We start from the raw sequence: 10637 nt of genomic DNA on the forward strand, positions 1-10637 counted from the left end.
GCTGAAACTACAGAATCAACACTAGAAAAGTAGAAAGAAGTATATAATTTCTCAGCTGACTAGAAATCAGCACAAGAAATAAGGGACAAAAGGAAACACTTCTCCCTCAATGAACAGAGCAACTCTTCTTCAACCATAGCCAATGCAATTAGTCCAGAGAATAAAATAAAAGGCATTCAAGGCATTCACATAGGAAAAAAAAATAGGTAAAATTATCTCTGTTTGCAGATGACATGATTATATACATAGAAAACTCAAAAGGATCCACAAAATAAGTCCTGGAAGTAATAAATGAATATAATCAAGTAGTGGCATACAAAATACTATGGCATTTTTATACACCCAGCAATAAATAGGCTGATGTAGAAGTGAAGAAAATATGTTGATGATGACATGTAGAGTATTCTCAACTGGATTGGTCTGAGAAAAATATTTTTTGTGTGGGAAATAGTTTGAGTTTCACATATATCTTATTGTTCAAACCAGTAAATATACAACTACCAATTAAGGCTCAAATATAAAGTCGAGATAAGAATTTGGACACTGTCTGAATAAAGGTAACCATAGAAAAACCAAGGAAGTAGTCAAGGCTCTGATCACTGTATATCCGCAAGTCTGTGATCTTTGTGGTATCCTGAATTAGTCGAGAAATAATCTAATCTTCAGCTCTGTTATAATTTTTTCCACGTTCTACTAAGGCATATATTAAAAACACACTGGGAAAGATCTCTCATGATGTTGCCTCATAGACTCAGTGGTTATACAGCTTACTCATTAACCCACTTAGCAGCTACAAAGCACATAGAAATATGGTGAACACATGAGAGAGATGAGGAACTTGGAAGAAGCTTGAGTCTAGCAGGGCTGGCAGGTGTATCAGCAGGTGAGATCAACTCATCTCATAATGTCTGGACTATAAAACAAACAAGCAAACAAAAAGCAGAGCTGAGGGAAGCTAGGACGAGGGCAACAGCAATTCTACATGGCTGTGCATCAGAAGTCCTAAGAAGTCACTGATCTTCTTGTTTCAAATTTATGAAGATTTTTATTGATAATATTGTGAACATTTCAAAAAATCTTCCAATATAAAATGACTCTTTTGGTCCTTTCACTTAACTGTCCACTTCTTCACTTTTAAGTAAACTTTATTCAAATTTGAAAGCTGAAAGCAATGTTGCTGAGAGTTAATTTTCTTAATTGTGGTCAAGTGATGAGAAAAATGATAATATGAAAAAAAAAGTCATAGATCTCGTGGCCATTTTGACAATCTGGAGAGCTCTGAACATATAAAATATGATAGTATGAGCAGAGGCAGATGAGGATGTGATGTAGTCATGATAAGCAACACTGGGAGGTCACAGAGAAGAGGTTGAAGTTTGAGCTCTCTCTGCAGCGGAGATGTGGGCTGGGCTGTCCTTCAGCACAGCAATCCAAAGAGCCACTGACCTGGGATCCTATAGCCTCTGCCCTCAGACCTGATCATGTGCAGATACGAGAAAGTTGGCACCTCATGAACACACATTCTGTAAGAATTCTGCTCATTCATGCAGGAAACGCTGCTTCTATCATATTCACATGTTTGAGGCTCAGCCAATGGCATGATAGTTACAGTAGCTGGATCCCTCATGGCTGACAGGGTGGTTCAAATCTAAGACTTGGTGTCTTGACCAAGACAGATGTGTGTGTATACATTCGCAAAATCCCAAAAGGAGGGAGAAATACAGCAAAAGAAAGAATGGTGGCATGACCACCCCTCCATAGGAGGCGCTTTATCACGTTCCCTCTCTCTCTCCGTCCTCTAGCAAAAGTTTTTAAAAGAAATGTTTTTCATACATAATAGACTTATGAATTGTATTTGGTGTCTCTTTTACAGGAAACACTTTATCATCAGCCTTGGAGGAATCATGACTCCTAAGTGACTTAAAATAATTCTCATGATATATAATGGAAAGTTTAAACTCGTGAATAATTACTCATAGTCATAATGAATAAGTGACAGATCAGAAATATTCCTTATCTTGGCTGAGCATGAAATTGGTGAGTTTTTGGGAAGGAGAATTTTATTATGAAATCCCAAATTTGAAAATCAGTGAAAAGGGGATGTAACTAATATCTCACTGGATGCCAGCCATGGTGACGCAGGTGTTAGAGTGCCACGGCACAGTACTACAACCACATTGGAGGACAGGGTTTCTCTCCTGGGTTGACCTGAATATGCCAAGCACAGCCATGCTGGCCCCTAATCTTGGTTAGGTGGGAGACTGGAGAAGGATCATAACATGGTGAGACGCTGTTCGAAGGTACTTTCTCCCCCCTGCCACAATAAAATACATAAAACACAAATTTTTAAAAATATATATGTTCTTGAATAATGACTGGATAATTGTATACCATGGTTCTTGAGGTACTACTCTCTCTGGAGTTGTTACACGTTCAGACTGTGTATACCCGTGCATGGGTACTGCATGCACACGTCTGCAAGGCAGCTGCAAGATTGCCACTGAGGAGGATTTGTCCAGAGACCCAAATACAAGCACAGGCCTCTTTCCCCATTGCTGTCAACCTTGATCTTGGATCTTGGTAAGATTTCTCCTGCCTCAACTAGGATGACTACTGTTTGTGGAATCAGCACTTTTTAAGAACATAGCTGTGGACTTCACTGAGAAAGAGCAGATCTTGCTTAACACATCCCAGGGAAAACTGCACAGAGATATGATACTGGACAGTGTTAATCATCCACTTTCTTTCAACAAGTTTCTGGAACATCTTCATATTCCACTTTCCCTTCTCTGTCTAGATTCTTATTCTTTCACAGCACAAGCTCAATATAATTTGTTCATTTATTTACATAAAATGCCTTCCTGAATGCAAATTTTTACTTTTCTTGATGATTCATCCCTAAAACCCAGAGAAATGCCTGGCACTCAATAAATACCTGTTGAATAAGTAAATATATGCATGTAATACTTACAAGACAACCACATGCATTGTGGGTGTGAGACCAAAGCAGGAAACTACACAGACGTCACTGATTTCCATAAGAACTCTCTGATTATCTAAGTTGCTTTCCTCTTTGTTGGGGAAATTAAGTCATATGGAAATTCTGCACAACTCAGGTCCCAAGCCTTGGGGAAATTACCGTTGAGGCTTTTTGTGACATATATACTACCTCAGTCTTCATGAGAATTGGAAACTCTAACATAAATTCTGTATTTTGGTTGGGCCCAGAAGTACCAAAATACTCTGCAACCTTGGCCCCACATGGGAAGGTCCTAGGTTCCCACCCTGGAACCTCACTATACATGCCAGGTACATACACATGCTCCTTATCTGGACTGGCTATGTCTGGGGATAGATCACTGTGTAAGGACCCTGTTGAGTGTGCATGTCTCTCTATCTCTCTGTCTCTTATTGAATAAATAAGCTTTGAAAACACTGCATTCTATTTCAATATTTTTACACCTGGGTTACATAGACTCTGGATAATTTCCAGTCAGCCTTGGAGGAGGCCAGTTATTTACTGTGCACTAAACAGCATAACGTTCAATGGTGTGTCTCTATGAACTTTTCTCAAGAGACCTTTCAGTTGCGGGTGTTTTTGGGGTGTGCCTGGGTGTAAGTAATACACCCAAGCACTAAACAGTGAGGAAATAGACTCAATAGTTCATAGAATAGGGCTGAGAATGATTCTTAGAAATACATGGGTTTGGTAAGATGTCCAACTATCCCAAGATACCTGACAATAAAGGGTACAGGGAACTCAGAGACAGATCTTAGAGTGTCCAGGTCAAACACCAGTTCCGGTCATCTTTCCAGAGCCAAGAAAAAGAATTCTCTTCCTGTCCCTTGACTTTGTAGGATGATACAGGCCAAATTCTCCCACTCTGTGATTATCTGAGTTGCTTTCCTTTTTGTTGGGGAAATTAAGTCATATGGAAATTCTGTACACCTCAAGTCCCAAGCCTTGAGGAAGTTGCCATGGAGGCTTTTTGTGACGTTGTTACTGGTAAATTTAAGGAGGACTCTGGCTACTAAAAAACTCACCTTAGTTTGTGGTAGCTTCACTCCCTGATGACCATGCATTGATAGCTGCAGTTATGACTTCCTTTCTCAACTTCAGACCCTCATATCTTCCTCACTTGGCATTTCCACTCTGAGGGTCAAAGTGTCTCTATGAAAAGCTTCCTTCCAAACTAATTCCACTTTCCCATGCAAATACTTTCCTTTGCCACCCCTCACTGTCCTAATGAAGGACACCACACACTACACAGATGTTCACACCTGCTGCTTCCCTTCCTGATGAGGGGACAGCATTATCCTGAAGATATAATGCTGAGAACCCAGATTATTTCCATTAGATGTTCCTTAAGACTCTCCTCAGTATTGTTATTTGTTGAGAGAGAGATAAATGAAGGGCAGGGGTGTGGAAGTGACACAAATATGTCTCAGGATGATTTCTTCTTTATCATAACTCTGCATCATTCTTGCAGTGAAAAAAAACTATCAAAAAATCTATCTATGTAGTCTTTTTTCTTCTTATTGTATTGTTATTATTATTAGTTTTACAGGACATGTGAGCTCACCAGAGAGAGAGAGAGACAAAATGAGAAATTACACCTCAAGGGGATGTCATACAACAATCCCTTCTCCTCCACTCTCTCTTTAAATTTGAATGCAAATTGATCCAGCCACTGTGTAGAATAATATGGAGTTTCCCTAAAGATCTGTAAATAGAACTACCATATAACCCAACAATTCCACTCCTGGGTATCTAGCCAAAGGATAGGAGAATGCTCAATTGGAAAAGTGCTTGCACATCTATGATTATTGTAGCATTATTCACAATTGCTAAGACCTAAAACCAACCCAAATGTCCATGAACAGATGAATGAATTGGAAAAGTGTGACACATATACTCTATGGAATACTACTCTGACATAAAAAAAAATCCTGGCATTCGATAGAAAGTAAATGAATATGGAAGATTTGCTGTTGAGTGAAGCAAGCTAGGCTATGAAAGAGAGACACGGTATGTCTCTACTTAACATACTGCCTGTCTACACTCTATGTGGAAAATGAGAGATTGGAGGACCTAGAAGCATTGGAAATGGTTATGGATTGGAGACAATATGAGAGAGGTGTGGAAGAAGGGGATGAGTGTAAAGAAGGAAATTAAGGAGGAAAACAGAGAAGTGTAAAGAAGGAAATTAAGGAGGAAAACAGAGAAGGCAGGACATTTATGGGACACTTAAGTAGACTAGTATCTATTGATGATAATGTGTTTTATATCCTCAAGTGGACTGGTGTGAAGTGTATTCACATTGGGTGAATTCAACTTACAAGCAAAGTGATGTATAGTGACTAAATGTATAAAAGAAAATAATAATAATAATAAAATTGGGGGCATGCATGCACACACACCTAGCATGATTTTCAAACTTCTGGATATGGGACTAGAACTGTGAAACTGACCATGTGGGATTCAGTGCCTTAACCTCCACATCTCGTGCTGATCCAGTTGTTTTATTTTAATATTATCTAGTATTATATTAGAATACACATTTTTGTCTAAGCATACCACTTAACTACATTACAAAAGAGAATGGTTACCTAGCCTTTTTTTGAAATGCATATAATTAGAAAGAAAAGTTGCTTTTTCTTAGTACTTATGATTGTTGAGACTAAAACTGTAGAAAATTAATTTTACTGGTAACTTCTAAAGGTTATATTTTCTAGATAGAACAATACATAAATCATTTACCTATAAAATCATATACTTACAAAAATATTGTCTTAAAAATGTTTCAATTTAAGTAAGATTAGTCTCTTAAATTTTCGATATTTCTCAATGTTAATGAGCAATAACCCAGACTTTCTGCAAGAAGAAGCAAAATCTAACATTTCTTGGTGTGTTTCAGTAAATCCAATATTCTCTCAATTAGGAGGAATCGATCATGAAGTGACTCACTCTATTTCCAGTAGGAGATGGTTGGGAAATTCCAGTCCACAGAGAAGGGGCTCCCCCAAATCCACTGGCCTCCATGAACCTTAGGTGGAGTCAGAGTGGGTAAACACAGCTTGGCAGCTCAGGAGGCTTGAAGGAAACCGTGTTGCCTGAAGACCTAGGTTCGCTCCTGGGAGAAAAAACAACTAGGTTGAGTCCTTGGCCTCCTGGTTGGTTTGCAAATACACCTTCTCGTTTTCACATCTTCTAGGGATTGAATGATTTTACCATCTCCACCATCTTCTCTTCTGGTTTTAAGCATTTAGGTCTCTTCTCCTTCCGTTCTTGAAGTAGGAAACTTAATTCCTCCCTCAGCATCACATTGATCCTCTTTGCCATTCTGTAATCTTCAGTAAAGTGGGGAATATTTAAAGGCTCATTCTCTTGCCTGACACTCTCTAAAGATCACTCGATCCCTGCATGCTCCTTTTTAGCAGAACTAAATTTTTCAGTAAGTTGACATTTTTGTTCAATCAATGCAGCCAGTCTTTCTACAAGCTGCTTCTCTTATTACGTAAAGTTGACTCTAACAGACTGAACAAATTTAAATAAAGCAAGGGGTCCACCAGGAAACAGATAAGAGGTGGATATTCTAGTATCTCTACCTGGATATTGTAAAAAGTGATCTTTGGACAGATGTTATTGGGCAACAGCTCCTTCCCCACATCATCCAGCCTCCCGAATATCCAGCCCAAAGTCAAGGTTCACATAGGATTGCAGTCCCTCCTTGGTTCTGGAGTCACTACTGGTCCTGCCCCATAACCATGGATCCAGCAGCCACAACAAGCCCCAGGGAACATCCCAATATTCCACCTGGAACCCAAGCATCAACTAGCATTCTAGATTGATCAGTGACATAGTGGGCAGTGGGGGGGGATGCTTAGAAAATTAAATACATTTATCTCCATTATTATCTACATGATCATCTTTATTTACATCCATCTTGTTGGTTTTATATAATATGAAATAAAAGTATTGTGAAATGAACCAATTTCAAGTGTATGACTTCATAATTTTTAAAAACATTATACCCCTCTGCAGTATCAAACTTCCATATCAATACATGAATCATGTTCATTAAAATAGAAAAATGTCCTGTGTAACGTTTTAATCAATTCCCACCCACCATGAACATATGCAATCTGTACTCTGATTTCTATTAACATAAATGTTTCACCAGTTCCTGAACATCATAGAATTAAACAAAACACAATGTACACTTTGATGTCTGCCTCTTCTGCCCAAAGTAATCCTTTTGATATACATCTGTTTCTCTGTACATAAGCAATTCACTATTTATTTTTTAAATTGTATTTATTTATTACTATTATTCATTTGACCAGAGAGAGAGACAGAGGGAGAGTGAGAAAGCAAATCTTCAGGTCTGGGACTCGAACCACAGTCAGCCATGTGGGAATCCAGCGCTTTAACTGCCACACCACCTGCCAGACCTCACTGTTTATTTTTGAGTAATTTCATATTATATGAGTATATCACTGTATATTTATGGCTACTTGGGATTGCTTCAAGTATAAGCTGTTAAGGAGGAAGATACTGTAGTGATTTATATGCATGTTTCTATAAATGAATTTTTATTTTCCCTTCATGGAGAAATTCTAGGCTTGGGGGCCAGCATGTGACATGGTGGTTAAGGCAATGGACTCTCATATGGCCAACCACAGTTAGAATGCTGTACCTGGTGGCTTGCTCTTTCACTTTCTCTCTCTGTCCCTCTCTGGTGAGTGCACATGTCCTATAGCAGATTTTTAAAGACAAGATAATAATTTAAAAAATTAAAATAAAATAAATAATTCTTAAAAGAAGGAAATTTGGGTTTGGCGTATGCTAATTATATTTTAAAGCTTCTTTATTATGTTATACATTTCATGCACTGATGTTCAGCTTTTTAAAAACAAGTGTATTGATTTTTCTTAAATGTGTAGATTTGTCCAATCACCACATTTCAATTTATTTTTTATAAACAATTATTTATTTGACTTTACTTACCATTTTTTTAAAAATTTGCTACAGGGCCACATGTGCTCACCAGAGAGAGAGAGAAGGTGACAAAGAAAATCACCAAATCTGAGATGCACACTGTGGTTGGCCATGTGGAAGTCCAGCACCTTAGCCACCATGCCACCTGCTGGCCCCCATATTTCAATTTAAATCCACATGGATTTAAAGATCCAGAGAGATCAAGTTTGCTCTAGGAAGTGTGCAGGACAGAACCGGTTCCTATTATTGGTAATACTTGGAATTTCAGGTCCTCAGTACATCCTGTCTCAATTCCTTGATATCCCTCAAGCATGACCAACTTTTCTACCCAAATGCACAGCACACCCAGTGAAGACCAGGGAAGCCCAGGCTGACTTCCTCAGAAACCTGTCTCTCCTCATACCCTCACAAAAATATTACCCAAAGAAACTCCCCCATGGTGTTATAAAGAATAAAAAAGCTTCCTCTTGTGAAAAGTATCTAGCAAAGATACCAGTGTTCCCATAAAAGTTTTCACACATGGGTTGAGCCAGGAAAAGACAAAATTACCCTGGAACTTGGTATCAGAGGAGGACTTTTAGGAAACGATAAAATATTTCTCTGGGAAGTTTTTCTGTTCCCCTTCTGCTGACTTTTGGCAGCGGGATCTCTTGCCATTGGAGATGTGCATACATGCATGCATGCATGCGTGTTATTGACTTTGTTTCTCTCCTTTTGGCATGAAGTGTATGTGACTAGACAAAAAAGCATGCTTCTCTTTCTACAGAATAGAGATGAAGAGAAGCCCCTAGCCTTTGGTCTCCCCTGTGACCTGTTTCCTTGAGATTAGTGTATAACCACAGTCTGATGGGTCCACATGTAGGTTCTTTGATAACATTGGCTGGCCCCTGTCATGAAAAAAACTTTCATTCAACATACTAGCAGCCCACATTTGTTACAAAGATCTTTTCTGTCATGGGACTGGGTGGAAAGCTGTGATTTGAGCGTTGGGTCAGGCATGGGAAATTACACATCCTCTTGATGGAGAGTAAAGGCAAAGAAGAAAGGGAGTCTTCGACTTTGGGGTAGAAAGGTGGGGCTTCACCAAACCCCAGTCAGTCCTAACAATTTGAGGGACCATGAGTTGGCAAGGATGGATGGTCATATGAGGCACTGCACAGATGAGGGTGACAGACACGGTACAGGGATAGAAGGGTGGGTAGTGTTCAGAGAAAGTCTAAAGTGGCTGGCTGGGGGGCGAAGGTGAGTAGCCAGAGCCTAAAGAACCCAGCATTTTCAGGCAGTTTGGCATCCACGCCTTGTCCAGGTTTCAAGCACCCTTAGCTATGGAGTGGGTGGGGGCTAGGTGGTACATAAGTGAATGGCTTTGGCCTTAGACATTGGCAGAGGGGGCTGAGTGCCTGAGAGCTTATACTTGCAGCTCACTCCAATGCTCCCTCAGACTGGGATTCAGGTTTCAGGGCTTTCTGGCAGCCAGAAGCTTCTTGGTGTGAGCATGAGCAGTAGGCTTCCCCAGTGTGGCCTGAGTCAGCCCCAATCCTCCCTAACACATAGGTCACAACCTTCCAGACTACTACCTACCATCCTACGTTACGTAGAGAAGACCTCTTCACTAAACACGGTGTATTATCTGATGCAATAAAATGGCCTTCCCACCACTGAGATGGACTAAAGGAACCAGTTCATAGAACCAGACACCAAGCGTCCTAGTCCATTTCATGCTGCTGTAAAAGAATACCAGAGAGTGTGCAACATATACTAAATAGAACACGGTCTGTTACTGAGTATAGGCAGGCCCATGATGTTACCCGGCTGCGTACCATGACTATCTGTGCCTGCGGAGGTACCGGCCAGCTGAGGGAGATGTAACTGTGCTGTGCAGGGACCTCAGGACAAGTAGAGTTCGGAGAGAACCTTGCTCTAGCCTACGGCAAAGGAGAGTGGTGACAGGCTGGGAGCGGTGATGGGGAAGCAGAAAGGTTGCTGAACCTGGTATTTGTAGGTTTCCCATCTACGTCCTATTTGGACACCAAACTCTTTAGTTTTGGAGTACAGAAATGAGGGCATAGCATGTCTTGGTTCAGCTGTAGATATTATTAGAGGTGCATCGGTTTGCCATCACCCCAGAATGTTGTTCCACTCAGCTGATGACCCAGCACACAGTACTCCAGGTGTCTACTGCCTGGTGATCACCATCCTATAACTGAAAGATCAGAATTTCTGCTATGGTACCTTTCTTTTGCCCTGACAACTACATCCAACCTTCACTGCACCCCAAGTCATTATTTTACTGCACCTCTATACAGGCTGAAGTCTTGATATCCATGTGTCAGAAGCAACAGCAAACCCAGAGAACACCTACTTGGCCCTACCTAATATCCTTGAAACTCCCAGTTTACCATCCTGACAGAACTCAACCTCCAGGTTCACCACATTTATACAAAAACCAGGATGTTTCCTGATAAAGATGCTCATGTCAAAGCCAGTGCCCACCTAGAAGATTTGGTCTGATAGCAAACCACAACTACGATGGCTCTCAGACATCCAGTTTCTGGGTGGTTTATTTCACTAATATTTTTGGCTTGCAAAAATTTGTTTTTATATTAATATAACTTTCATCACTCCATGTTATTTA

This window comes from Tupaia chinensis, unplaced genomic scaffold (genome assembly GCF_000334495.1).
Source record: "Tupaia chinensis unplaced genomic scaffold, TupChi_1.0 Scaffold000252_1, whole genome shotgun sequence".
Lineage (NCBI taxonomy): Eukaryota > Metazoa > Chordata > Mammalia > Scandentia > Tupaiidae > Tupaia > Tupaia belangeri.